Source organism: Mirounga angustirostris, unplaced genomic scaffold (genome assembly GCF_029215605.1).
Source record: "Mirounga angustirostris isolate CCGP_5_RB_7025 unplaced genomic scaffold, mMirAng1.0.hap1 SCAF_6, whole genome shotgun sequence".
In the NCBI taxonomy this organism is placed as follows: domain Eukaryota; kingdom Metazoa; phylum Chordata; class Mammalia; order Carnivora; family Phocidae; genus Mirounga; species Mirounga angustirostris.
In genome coordinates this window covers 75796618-75810784 of record NW_026991714.1, presented here as the reverse complement: position 1 = coordinate 75810784, position 14167 = coordinate 75796618, and the positions used below count along the sequence as shown (strand labels likewise).

Below are 14167 nucleotides of genomic sequence, written 5' to 3'. Positions count from 1 at the left end.
TTTGCCTGTTACTTCCCAGGGAATGTCTGCTCGCTCAGGGAAGTGGTCTTTGTGCCTTAGCTGAGGTGCTTCTGTGGTTTCAAAGGTAAGTCTGAGGCCTTTGTCAGGCGCCCTGGATGTGGGCAGCTGTTGAAACTGGTCAGCTTCCTAAAAAATGTTCCAACTGTTGTTGTTTTCCCCAGGATCCTCAGACTTGAAGTTCTCAGTTTAGCCAACAAATGTAGTATTGATTTGCAAATTTGGGACTTCACCCTTGATGGCTTTCTCATTTGGGAGACTTTCTTCCTCAATTTTCAGCCACCCTGGCAGGCCCATATTCTGACCCACAAGGCTGCGGTTTGCTATTTTGAGCTCCATCTGCTGTGGCAAGGGCTGGTTTCGCTCTCGTGTGATAAGCCCTACACATGTAAATTATCATCGAGTGGGGTTTCCTTCCTTTCTGGGCTCGTAGATAGTTTACTTTCCACATGGTTGTTTTCCGCTGCCTTCACAATTGATTTTTATATTCATCCACCATTTATAGTTGTTACTGGGCGGAGGTCAACTCTGTCATCGGAAAACCAATCTTTGAAGGAATTTGTTATGTGTGGTTTATTTCAGTCATTTATGAAGAGGTGTCAAACCTCTTTCATTGGGACCTTGAAAATGTCCTCAAGTGATGTATAACGGACGACGCTGTTGGTACAGGCCAGTAGAGCATTATTTAAGCACAAGACCATGTTTATGAGATACTTAGTATTTATGAAAAAAAATATAAGATATTAAAACATAATCTAAGATGGGAAATTTGGTCATCTGCCTGATTTGTGCATAGGCTGATGTTAGATAACCACGAGAATTGAAATTAAACCTACTTAGTGCATGTACCTAGAGACCCCAGTGTAAACATTGGAATTAAACTTCAGGTAACTACGAGGACGTTCCTCATGTCTGCCCTCACAATTTCTGACCTATATAAATTGCCTTTAAGAGAGGAGACTTTACTTTTGAAGTTTCTCACCACCCTGAATTTGTTTTGGTCGCTGAAATTGGGTGGTAGGTAAGTTTTGTGCAGTTTGCAGAGTCCTAAGACTAGAGAGAAATTAGGCCAACTTAAAACATAGCATGTTCCAGGAAAAGTAACAATGTAGTTAGAAAGTGAAATTAACACCACCAGCATTGGTACTATTTTGCTTTTGTGTGCCCATGTTCACCAAGGTAAGATGTATCATCATTATGATATTGGTGGGAGTGGGTGAACATTTAAGCAGGCCAGAAACTTTTTTTTTTACTCTTTCAGCAACACTATGTTAAATAGTAACAGCATTGCCCTGTTTCACATTTTCTCTTTCTATAATGTTTCTTTGAAAAAGCTTTGAAGAATTGTTTAATTAGCAGATTTTTTGTTTGAAACAACTTTTAAAAAAACGCTTTTCCAAAATATGTTATTGCCATATAAAAAAGAAAATCCTGTTGGCCCTTGAACAATGTGCGATTTAGGGACACTGACCCTCCCCCCTACAGAGGTTAAAAATCCACATGTAACTTTTGTTTCTCCAAAAGGTAACTGCTGTTGACCAGAAGCCTTCCTTATAAACAGTAGACTAACACATATTTTGTATGTTGTATGTATCACATAATGTGTTCTTACAATAAAGTGAGCTAGAGAAAGGAAAATGTTATTGAGAATATCATAAGAGAAAATACATTTATTGTACTGGGCTGCATTTACTGAAAAACCCACGTGCAAGTGGACCTGTGTAGTTCAAAGGGTCAACTGTTGTTCAAGGGTCAGCTATACCAATAGATAAAAAGGAAGAAAATGAAATTAACCCAAATCCCTCTGCCAGGTACAACCACATTGGAGGGCATACATCATTTTAGCTTATTTTTCTGTTTTAATTTACAAAAATGGATCATAGTATATATATTTTAGGATCTTTTTTTCTCAGTTCTATATGTGTGTCAGTGTTTATGCTTTTATGTATACTGTGTGCGTATATATTTAAACAAAAATAAATTGTTCAGATACTTGTTTAAAATCCATCCAGCTAGATAGCTTTGAATTTGCTAGGGCCTAGGTTAAGGAACTTTTTTTTTTTTTTTTTTGAGAGAGAGAGCACGCATGTGCAAGCGGGGTGAGGGGCAGAGGGAGAATCCGAAGCAGACTCCCTGCCAAGTGTGGAGCCCACGATGCAGGGCTCCATCTCATGACCCTGAGATCATGACCTGAGCGTAAGTCAAGAGTCAGACGCTTAACCGACTGAGCCACCCAGGTGCTCCTAGGGAACATTTTGTCATTAACTGAAACCACATTGGTTTTTGTAACTGATAAGCATGAGAGAAAACTGCTTTGTAGCTTCTACTTTGACGCACCTAAGAATGGGTTTCCTACCCTTACTCTGCTTACTGGCACGTGGACACCGTCTTCTTTCTGGCTTTATCACATTGCCCCTGGTATAGGCTGGAAAAGCTCAGAGCTGCTCTGCAAAATCATGCTTTGCTGATTTGGTGACAACCAGGTGTATCTCAGTGCAGAGTGTTGTCTTGAAACACCGGAGCCTTCTGTTTAGTCAGGATCTCATTGCCAGCCTTGTACGTAGGTGTTGAACAAGGCATCTTCCTGGAGTTTAGAAGGGAAGCAGACCTTGAGCTCAGGAGGAATTATCAGTGTGCTTTGGGTAGTGAAGAAGCTCAGGGTCATCAGCGTGCATGGCAAGTGTCTTGACCTCACGTGGGGTGTCTGAGAAGAATTCTTAGAGGAAAAGATGTTTAGGTTGCCACCTTCCCGAGGAGCAAGAGCTAGGTGGGAAAATGGCTTAGGAAAAGCCAGGGGTGGTTTTCCAGGTAGAGGAGCCGTCCAAGACAGAAGCCAGGATTGGTTTATTTGCCTCTCTTTCTGACAGTTTCCTTTTGTAGTCTCTTTTGGAACATTGGGGTGATTTTTCCTATAATTGTCCGTATAAAACACGTCATCCGTGCGGTAAGACCGGGCCGAACAGTTGTAGGAGTCACGATCCACATGCTGTTTCACAGACTGGTTCTTTGAATGTTAATGACTTGGGATAAACGAACAGTGAACAACGTATCCCTTCAGTGTCTTCATCCAGAGGCGAGGCTGAGCCCCCCCAGACTAGGAGCTTGTGGGGACGGCCCTTGAGGTGCTTGCTGCCAGCTGGACGGCTGTGTGGCCCCCGGAGTTTTTAGGTTGGCTGTAGCATCTTTCTCTTTGCTTCTTTAGTATATCATGGGTTTCCTACGGAGGCCGGGGGACTGTCTAGGCCGGGGGCTAGCCGACTAGCAGGAGGGCCAAGTCTGGCCGGAAACCTGTTTTTATAGATACGGCTCTGTCATCTGTACATCCCCGGTGGTGCTTTCGTACCGTGATGACAGAGCTGAGTAGTTGCAAAAGATCCCATGTGCCCTGTAAAACCCGACAGGCCGACTCCAGAAAATGTCTGCTGCCTGGTCTAGGCATGATCTGCGACCAGACGCCCCACATCACTTCTTTATTTTGGTTGGTACACATTGCTTCCTGTACTCTCCACAGCCAGTCTGATGCTGGTCCTTTTCATTGTCCGATTTTTTTCTTTCTTCTCTCTCTTCTGACCAGTTACCCCCGGCTGAGTAAAAAATGGGGCTGACATCACATCAACTCATATTGCACCATTACCGTCAGCCTTTGTTTTCGGGTCTTCTCCACTGAAAATTTTAAAAAATTATTATTATTTATTTGAGAGAGAGAGAGTGAGCGGGGGTAGGAGCAGAGGGAGAGTATCAAGCAGACTCACGCTGAGCATGGAGCTTGATGCGGGGCTCGATCCCATGACCCTGAACTCACGACCTGAACTGAAATCAAGAGTCGGACGCTGAACCGACTGAGCCACCCAGGCTCCCCTCCACTTCAGTTTTGATCACTGCTCATTCTCAGAAGCTTTTCCCATCACTTCTTGTTTCATAGAGGCCCAGAGGAGAAAAAGCACAAATTTTGGCTCCAAGAAAATGGTTTATTTGTTTATTTTAAGTAGTCTACACCCAGCGTGGTGCTTGAACTCATGACCCTGAGATCAAGAGTTGGAGGCTCTATCCCCCCCCATGGAACCAGCCAGGTGCCCCTCCAAGAAGACTATTTAAAGTTGAGTCCTGCCATTAGAAAATAGGTTAATTTAGGCATGTCACTGTACTTCTCTGAACCTCAGGTTCTTTTTCTGACAATGGGGATCATTTTCTAGCTGTCTCACCTACTGTTGCAAGGATGAGGCATATATGTGCTGTCGTATCTGTGATTTGTTCTTCTCTGCAAAGCCGGCCGTGTGGGATGACCGGCTTCCTTCACTTCAGTGCATCTGTGAAGAAGTTAATTTTGTTTTTAAATTTATTGTGGAATAAATGTGGTTTGTTTTTATTTTGAAATTTTTGCTCAGATAACACTAAGGAGACTATTCTTACTAAATACAATTTGAATAGGAACACATGAATCTCAAATGATCTGCATTAAAGTATCTGCATAGCAAAAACAAAAATCACTATTACTGAATGAAAGCCCTTTTCGTGTATTTTTAAAACAAGAAGCACCACGAAAATTGAAATGGTAAGTCAGGAAATCAGAGACCTTTTTCTTCCTGGCTGACCATGTCATGGGTCGCGTTTTTGTCCCCGTACGTTCTGTGGTCGAAGCCTCACGCAGTCGGTCTCCGCACAGGCTCCGCCAGCCTGAAGATATCCACACCACTGATGCGCCCGGGCTGTTGTGTGAAAGCCATGTGGCCACGGTGCCACGGAATGTTCCACCACGTACGCTCGGGCGCTACGGTAGCAAAGGTTCCTTGTGCCTGTTTTATGTATTTGGAAAGGAGTTCGTGTTTTTAGATCCAACGCAGAGAAGAAAGTAGAGGAATGACCTTGTCTTTTAGATGCCTCTTGACGGTGAGCGAGAAGAGCATTCTTGAATGACTCACTGTGCTGAGCTGTGTCGTGTGTGTTCTTGCGTCCCTTTGGGTCTGGGTTTCCTTTTCTGTAAAAGAAATATTTACCTTTTCCACAAAGATCTTGCCACCCGTTTGGGCTCTAAAACTTAACTTGTGTCAGGCCTCGGGAGGATGGATAGTGGGCTGATGCCCTTGTTTCTCGCTGTCCTGGGACCAGCGGGCAGACCCGTGGGGGTTAGCCCTCCAGAGGTTTATTAGAAGAGTGGGGCCCAGCGGGTTTTTTGGGCTTTCTCCTGCTCCTCATGGGGCAGGGAGCAGCCTGGACTGCCCCCATCTGCGGGCAGGTTGGCCCTGGAAAGGGAGGGCATCGGGAGAGTCTGGGCCAAACCCACCACTCCCCTCGTGCAGGGAAGGCTCCAGACGGAAAGCTGAGGCCACAGGGTGTGGGGGCCCCCCGCCAGCCCTCTGTAGAGCGGGGTGGGTGTGTGAGTAACCTGTGTTCTCAGCAAGTCCGCCTTCGATTTCTCCTCCGCCACATGAGGATGTCCGCTTCCGTGAGTCCGGGCCCATGAAGCGTTGAGGGAAGAGCCCCGTGTGTGCTGAACAGCGTGTCTGCAGTGTTAGTTTGACTGCGTCAGGGCCCTCACACGCACGTAGAACACGGTTGCCTGAGGTCCTGTCCTGATCAGACCCGGGGAGGCTGATGTTCGTGCTGAGGACAGAAGCCTGCCGTCTGCACGGGAGAAAATAAGCCTTTCTTCCTCCTTGCTTTGTTGTAAACATGTTTATTCTTGGTACTGAGGAAGAGATGAGGAAGGAGAATGTGAGTGAAGGACTGCTTTTTTTTTTTTAATTGCTTTTAGGCTGTGGAACGGGTCCCATGACAGGAGTCCTGGAGGGGTGTGACCCGGGGACGGAGGTCCAACCCCTCTGTTTTGGTAACTCCCGCTGCTGGTGTCAGGGCAATATCCATACACACAAAAGCAAGTTGCTATTTACCTTAAACACAGAAGTTTCTAGGAGAAGAGAGAACTCCCGTCTACATTCATAACAGCCTACCAAAACATGCTGTTTCCAGTGTTTGCTTGTTCAGATGAGGTTCCTTCTACCAGAGATACGAGGAATCATGACTTGTTAATGCCCAGACAGGCTCTGTGTATCCAGGTCCTACCACAGGACCTTGACGCAGGAGGTAACCCCAAAGCATCTGTGGAATGGAACAGTAGGTTTAGGAGCACAGCTGTATGAAGGAACGGGATGGACATCCTTGCACAAGTGTTTGCTCTGGGCCTCTTGATTTGCTCCCCTGGTTAACGTTTATTTAAAAAAAGAAAAAGTGGATCATTCCTTAAAAAAAGGCAGTCTATTTTAGGGACATCTCCATTTACTCAGAAAATACTATGCATTGCTTTTGAAAACAAATTGAACTTTTATTTATTTATTTATTATTTTAAAAAATATTTTATTTATTTTTTGACAGAGAGAGACACAGCGAGAGAGGGAACACAAACAGGGGGAGTGGGAGAGGGAGAAGCAGACTTCCCGCTGAGCAGGGAACCCGATGCAGGGCTCGATCCCAGGACCCTGGGATCATGAGCTGAGCCGAAGGCAGACGCTTAACGACTGAGCCACCCAGGCGCCGCTTGAATTGAAATTTTAATATGACTCTTTCCTCAGTGTCATTTTTTTCTCTTGCTCCAGAGCTTGCTTTTTACAAGTAGGAGCTTTATAATGTGGAAATTCCGTTCCCATTTTTGTCCTTGTGGAATATCTGATACCACTGATTTCATTAGTTCTGGCTTGAAGCTAAAGTTGGGTGGACTAGGGGCGCCTGGGTGGCTCAGTCGTTAAGCGTCTGCCTTCGGCTTAGGTCATGATCTCAGGGTCCTGGGATCGAGCCCCGCATCAGGCTCCCTGCTCGGCGGGAAGCCTGCTTCTCCCTCTCCCACTCCCCCTGCTTGTGTTCCCTCTATCCCTGTCTCTCTCTCTGTCAAATAAATGAAATGAAATGAAATAAATAAAATAAAATAATAAAATAAATAAAATATAAATAAATAAAATAAATAATAAAATAAATAAAATAAATAAGATAAAATAAATAAAATAAAATAAAAAATAAAATAAATAAAATAAAATATAAAATATAAAATAAAATATAAAATAAGATATAAAATAAAATAAAATATATAAAATAAATAAATGAAATAAAATAAAATAAAAAGTTGGGTGGACTTGGGTATAAAGAAGCCTGGGAAACAGGGGGTCCAGGTTGTGCTTCTGAGCCACCCTGAACAGGTCACTTAAAGTCTGTGTCTGTGTGTCAGCACCTGTCGCCGAGAGGCTAGGACTAGAAGATTAATGAGGACTTCCTAGCTTTCAAATGATGCAATTGTAGATCTCCCCAGGCATTTCTGCTGGTAGTAAGATGGCCTGTTGAGGTAAGAGGTCTCTGGTTCACAGAGTCAGTCTTAGCTGCATGCTCTGCTTGAGAACTGTTACTTGAGTTAATTTGTAAAAGCTATTGGTACTTGCTCAGAAGATTTAAGAATATTTATATTTGAGGGGCACCTGGTGGCTCAGTTGGTTAAGCGTCTGCCTTCGGCTGAGGTCGTGATCCCGGGGTCCTGAGATCAAGCCCCATGTTGGGCTCCCTACTCAGTGGGGAGTCTGCTTCTCCCTCTCCCCTGCTTGTGCAAGCTCTTTCTCTCTCTCATTCACTCTCAAATAAAGAAATGAAATCTTTAAAAAAGCAAAAATAAAACAACAACAACAAGAACAATATTTATATTTGGATTTAAAGAGCCCATATTAGCAAAACTTAGATAGAACCTTGGATGTTTTCATTTCTGTTCTGTTCTCAACACCACTGATACAGAAAGTCTCCTTGTCTGTCTGAACATGAATTTTATGAAGTGTTTCAGTGTGTTACATCACCTTTACAATATTGTTCTGTTACAAGTGTTTTATGAGGGACAGGATCCTAGCACAGCTCGGATCGAAATCATCTTGCTCTTGTCAGTATGTCAGTGTTTGGCATGCCAAGTAGTTTTGCAGGGCAGCTGGGTGACCAGATCACCCTTTGTAATACTGTTATTTCCTTGGTAAACATGTTCTGTTAAGTCCTGTAAATGTCAAGAACGGGGTAAAAGGACATGTGTGGTAAGAGAGGAGATGGAGGGTCTGAGGCAGAGACAGCTGCATGGGAGGATGCACGCCAGTGGATGTGCCCCCTCTCCCAGGCCCTGGCCCCCGGCCTCCCTCGGAAGTGTCAGGGACTCACATTTCCCTTATGTATGAGTTAGCTGTAGCCACAGAACACGGTCGCTCCAAACAGAGTGGCTGAATCGGGCGTTGGCTGTCTCGCCGTTCCGATGGGTCAGGGGTCTGGTTGTGATTCAGCTGACTGCAAGTTGAAGGCTGCGGTCAAGATGGCAGCCAGGGCTGCTGTGTTATCTGAAGCTCGACCGGGGAAGGGTTTCCTTCTAAGCTTCCGTGATTTTTGGCACTTTCCTGTGGGCTCTCAGACTGCGGACCTCAGTTTCGTGTGAACCGTGAGCTGGAGGCTGCCCTCATGTGGCTCTTCTTCAGAGCCAGCAAGGGGGGAGCCTTGTAGCAGAACGGGCGTGACAGTCTTATGTATGTGAAGTAACCTGATGTAGCCCATCATTTTTGCTTATTCCACTGGTTACAAGAGAATCTCAGGCTCTACCTTGCTCAAGGGGAGGGTGTGACACAGGCAGGGGTAAGGAGAGATAGGGATCATGGGGCCATTTTAGAGTTGGCCACGTTTGAGGCTGGCTGGGAGTGTGGCTCCTCTGTGTCCTTACTCCCCTGTCTATGCATTTTCCCTCTTCACCAGGAGCATGCTTATGGTCCCTTCTGCCTTCTTTCTTCCTCCGGCCTGTGGAGAATCCAGTAACCGTGGGTGGTGTGTCCTTCTCTCTTCTGCTATAGAAATGCAAGGGAAGGGTGGCAGGAGGCTCTGCCTCGGTGAGCAGCTCCCAGGCTGTCAGGGCCCTGCCTGGATGGCTGGTATTTTGAGTGTGTGACCCATTCCCTAGCTGGTGTTTCTAGGTCATAATGTGCTCTCTATAAAGGACCCGCGTGGGGTCTTTTCAGCTTTTGTTTCTGTGGTCCATGGTGTTTTTAAGCAAGTGCTGACCTCCAAAGTGAGTTCACTTTCCCAGTGTTGTCCTCTTAGGGGTTCTTGCTGTGATTGTGCTTTAGATTTTAATTTAGAATCGTTAGTGGTTTTGGTCCTTTCACTCTTTGGCCCCGTTAACTGATCTTTAGTATCATTATCTCTTCAGTCATCTTTGGGGTGTCTCTTGCCTTTCTCAGGCCTGCCCCTGGTCTGTGTCTTAGTTAGTCTTCAAGTACTACTCTTCCTCCTCACTAGGAGATAGTGTGGTGTCGTGGTTAAGAGCCAGGCTCAGGTCATGGTCTCAGGTCACCAGATGGAGCCCCGGGGTCAGGTTCCCTGGTCAGTGGGGTGTCAGCTTGGGACTTTCTCTCCCTCTCCCTCTGCTCGCGCATGCCCTCTCTCTCTCAGCTGAATAAATACATGTTAAAAAAACAAAACAGCACAGAGTGTGTTCCTTTCAGGCAGGTTTTTGCATGACTCTTGCGGAGTGTTAACATCGTATAAGCAGCGTGATTAAGAAGTTCTGGGCTGTTAGCAGTCTCAGCCAGGACTTCCACATGCAGATCATTCTCTTTAAGCACATCAGCTAAGTTCATTGCTTGTGTTCTGGTGATGCTACCACCACACTGCATTCTTGTAAATGCACTTCACACTCACCACTGTAAAACCCCTTCCCCGCCCCCAGCACTTGGCACGGTGCCTGCTGCCAGGTGGATAGTTCATTCACGCCACTTGTTGAAGTCGCTTATTCTTTTGAATAGCCATAGTGGTGGCAAATTACCAACTTTGAGGAGGAACTTGATTCTGCGAACCTATTAAAATATTTTCCACTAAAGCAAAGAACTTGGGTCTTGTTAAAAAGATCAGGACTGGGGCTCTTGGGTGGCTCAGTTGGTTAGACGACTGCCTTCGGCTCAGGTCATGATCCCAGAGTTCTGGGATCGAGTCCCACATCGGGCTACTGGCTCAGTGGGGAGCCTGCTTCCCCCTCTGACCTTCTCCCCTCTCATGCTGTTTCTCACTCTCTGTCTCTCTCTTGCTCTCTCTCAAATAAATAAGTAAAATCTTTTAAAAAAAAAGATCAGGACTAAGCCGTAATGAGACATTTTTCTCATGGGCATCATATGCTGGTTTTGAAGGCAAAAGAAGAGTGGTCAGCCTATTCCGAGCAGTCAGCATCATTGGAGTGAGTCCCAAAGAGGATGATGTAGGAGGGGTCAAGGAACACTTTTATTCAGATAGAAAGTTCTGTTTAAAAGTTGCTATTGCTGGGGCACCTGGGTGGCTCAGCTGGTTAAGCGTCTGCCTTCAGCTCAGGTCATGATCCCAGGGTCCTGGAATCGAGCTCTGCATCGGGCTCCCTGCCCAGTGGGGAGTCTGCTTCTCCCTCTCCCTCTGCCTCTGCCTCTTCCCCTGCTCGTGCTCTCTCTCTCTCTCAAATGAATAAATGAAATCTATAAAAAAAGAAAAATAAGAGTTGCTGTTGCTTCTCTTGTGGGTCTTTTTTTTTTCTTGAAAGCCTCGCTGACAAATCCATGCTCTTGATGAGGCTGTGATGCGAATCTAGCCGTGGCAATAGGCCGCCTGCTATTCTCAGTGTGGCTACTCTTCCCCACAGATGCCCGCCAAGTACTTGGCTTTGCACACCAGAAGAATTGGCCCTGATGGAAATGATTCATTCCCTCTTTCAAGAATTAATCATCAAAAAAGGAAACAGAGCTGCTGTCCAGAATGGTCACAAGTGCACAGCTAGAGGTTTCTGCGTGCACATTAGTAAAGGCCATCTGCCAGCACGGACGTTTTTATTGGACACTCTGCTCAAAACAACTTGGGAAAGTTTGATGTTCTTGTCAGAAGTCTGATTTGACCTCTCCCCAATGTTCACGTAGGGAAAGAGTCTGAATTCAATGGACTGTAGACCAGAATTGCAATTGTGGCCATGAATTTAATAGACTCCCATACTTGCATTAGTAGACCTGGCAATTGCCGTTATGTCTTGCGGACATGTTCTATGGTGGGCACTGTATGTGTGTTCTCTCTAATCTACGTAACTTCTCTCCACACTATGTGTCATTGTCCTTCTCTTTCAGGCCTGGAAACTGAGTTTTGGAAGGATTCAGTAACGGATAAACACCGCTCTGTGGGTACACAGCAGAGGTGTAGTTCAAGCCTGTCTGTCCAGCCCGAGTCAAACCTTCTCCACTGTTCGTGGTTTTTTGAAAGTCTTCCGCGTCGAATGACCAGCCTAGAAGGCTCTTGCTAGCTGGTGAGCACGGGGCTCCTTCCTCTTGGTGTTGGGTATGATCTCTAAGTCCCTGACTTTGAGTCCTTCCCTGCTAACTCTTATTGATGTTGGTAAGCCCTTTCCTTGTTAGTAGGAGGCTTTCTGGATTTATGTGCATTTGTTCCATTCTCTCCTTTCTCTGTGGCCCCCTGACTCTCACCCCCACCCCACACCCACGCACCCACGCACCCTACAGGTTTGGAGAACTTGAGGCTTCTGTCTATTCTATAACTGAGGTGACGGTGTCTCTTTTTATAATTAATATGAATCTTCTCTCTCAGAATGACAACACTGAGGCTTCGGGTGAGGAAGAGTAACAGGTGCCTGTCTTGTCATTCTGATCCACTTGGAGCCATATATTCTTCCCATAAAATGAGCAATAGTTGCATTGTACCTGGTGGAAGTGGGGTGTTTTCATTTGGGGTTCTTCTGTGAAGGGAAAGAAAGCAGAACTTCTTGTCACTAGGTTGTGGACCCTAAAATGTTATGAAATTAAAAAACACAAGTAAAGCATGGTTCAGAATGCCTTGCTCTTGGAACAAGGAAGGCCCTTTGCTGGGCACATAACATTACTCCATGAATTATATGAATCTCCAGTATTCAAGCTGGACATATGGATAAGTTAGCAAGTCTGATCATTGAGCATGGGTGTCCCTGGTTCTGGGATAATACCCTTGTTGGATCAAAGCATGCTTGACTCGGCAGATTTTATCTTTCAGCTTATTTAATCCTCTGAACCACACAGTATAGTGGGGAGCATCCAGTCCTCTTTCAGAAAAGTAGAAATTGAGGCTGGGAAGAGATGAATGGACTTCGCCAGGGTTGCGTGGCTAGTGAGTGGTAGGACTTTGAACCAAGTTTTGTCTGTGTGGTGTCCTTCTGTTGATGTTGGTGGTTTGGGTTCCCTAATGATTGATCTTTCCCGTTCTGTAAGTTTTAAACAACGTGGGAAAAAGAGCAAGGATCAAATGGGGACCAACATGGATGGTCACTTAATTACTGGTAAAGCAGGACTGGAGAACTCACAAGCATCTCTGAAACTAAAATGTGTTTGAGTCCAGCAGCCTCCTAGACCTCTGGTATCAGCTGGCCTTGTGGAGAGCTGCAGGGAGCCCCAGGCTGCCCCGCTCAGCGCTCAGCATGGCTGAGCCCTTAGTCAGTGCTTCCTTGCACACTGCCAGGCAAATCTGTCACTCACCTTCCAGAAGAGTTTAAGGAGGGGCTGGGGCAGGGGAGAGAAAACTGGCTTAGTCTGATATTGCCTCCTCTCAGGAAACAGACTAAAATCTTTTCCCAAAAACATAAGGCAGGGCATTGCGGCGGGGGGTGGGGGGGTGGTGGGAAGGAGGACTCTCCACCCCAAATCCCAGCTGTTGAAACACTGCTCTTGAAATCTTTTTCTCTCTTAGGGTGCTCTCTGTTGTTACTCTGTCCTTCCTTTTTGATTTTGAAGGGAAAGGAAGGGATGACTATTTTTCTCTCTGTTTTGGTTTGAAGAAAGGAAAAGACGAATGTAGAAATCCAGAAATGGTCTGTCTGAGCCCTGTGACTAATCAGACCCCTTCTCCTCATGGCAGGTGATGGAAATGTGCTGGAGCAATGGGAGAAGCTGGTAACTTCTAGGAAGCCAAGATGACAAGAATTGTTTTAAATAATCAGTAAGTGAGATTTTCTTAGCCCTTTGGAACTCTTTCAATTACCAGTGAACATTCTCCAAGAAACCATGGTAAAAGAGTAGCTCAAACAGCTTAAAAGTCTGAGGGAGAAAATGTTTAAAAAATAAATATTCCAACACTTCAAAAATTCGATGCTAACATTTGCGCAATTATCTCGGTAGATGTGTCCTTTTTAGTTGGGTGTAGCATTTGGGCTGACAGAGTGTAAGTATTTAATGGATTAAAGGAGGATTCCTTTTATTTTAACTTTGGAATAGCCCTTCTCAAATACAGACATTCTTGTTCCCATTGGTTCAGTGAGCACCATGGCTTACCGACCTTGGGTGCACATATTTTGGAAAGTCCATGTGAATAAACTTGGTGAATATGAATAAAATTGAGCTCTTTGTCTGCTCCCTCCCCCATCCCTCTTTGAGTATCTACCTCATTTTTTACACTTTGGAGGCCACTACTGGTTGCTGATGATCTGACAGTTAAATGTGGTTGCTTCTGGTTTCATTATGATGTTGACAGTATTAGGACATGGGGTTGCTGAGTGAAGAGATTGTATATTTCTGCGTCAAACATTCCCCAACCTGACACTTGCCTTTGTGCTTTTATTTATTTTTTTCTATTTTTTTTTTTAAAAGATTTTATTTATTTATTTGACAGAGAGAGAGACAGGGATAGAGGGAACACAAGCAGGGGGAGTGGGAGAGGGAGAAGCAGGCTTCCCGCTGAGCAGGGAGCCCGATGTGGGGCTCGATCCCAGGACCCTGGGATCACGACCTGAGACGAAGGCAGACGCCTAACGACTGAGCCACCCAGGCGCCCCTATTTTTTCTGTTTATTTATTTATTTATTTGCTGTAGGCCTTCGTGCTTTTACAGTAGTTACTCAGCCTCTCAACCTCTGTATAGTGGACTCGATCATCCCTCTCATGAGAGGAAAGACTGTGGGTAGTACTCTGCTCTGACTGGTGCCTTATGGGTCCACAATAGAAGTACAGCTGATCCTTCCGCAGCCTGGGTTTGAACACCCAGGTCCACTTGTACATGGATTTTTATATTTTGCGGTACTTTAAATGTATTTTCTCTTCCTTGGGATTTCCTCTGTAACATTTTCTCCAGCTTACCTTGTTGTAAAAATACAGTATATCATACGTAGAGCATACGAT

The 14167-nt window shown here is 45.3% G+C and overlaps 1 protein-coding gene across 19 annotated transcripts in view; it reads left to right on the top strand.

Moving 5' to 3' along the window:
• Positions 1-14167, top strand: part of SGMS1 (sphingomyelin synthase 1) — a 265936-nt gene that overhangs the window by 147354 nt on the left and 104415 nt on the right. For 18 of the 19 annotated variants that reach the window (XM_064594560.1, XM_064594553.1, XM_064594557.1 and 15 more), the window contains 2 exons: positions 11142-11317; positions 12913-12993. The exons of the other annotated variant lie outside the window; for it this stretch is intronic. The gene's annotated coding sequence lies outside the window, so the exon portion shown is untranslated. The remainder of the gene's footprint in view (positions 1-11141; positions 11318-12912; positions 12994-14167) is intronic. 19 annotated transcript variants of the gene reach the window in all.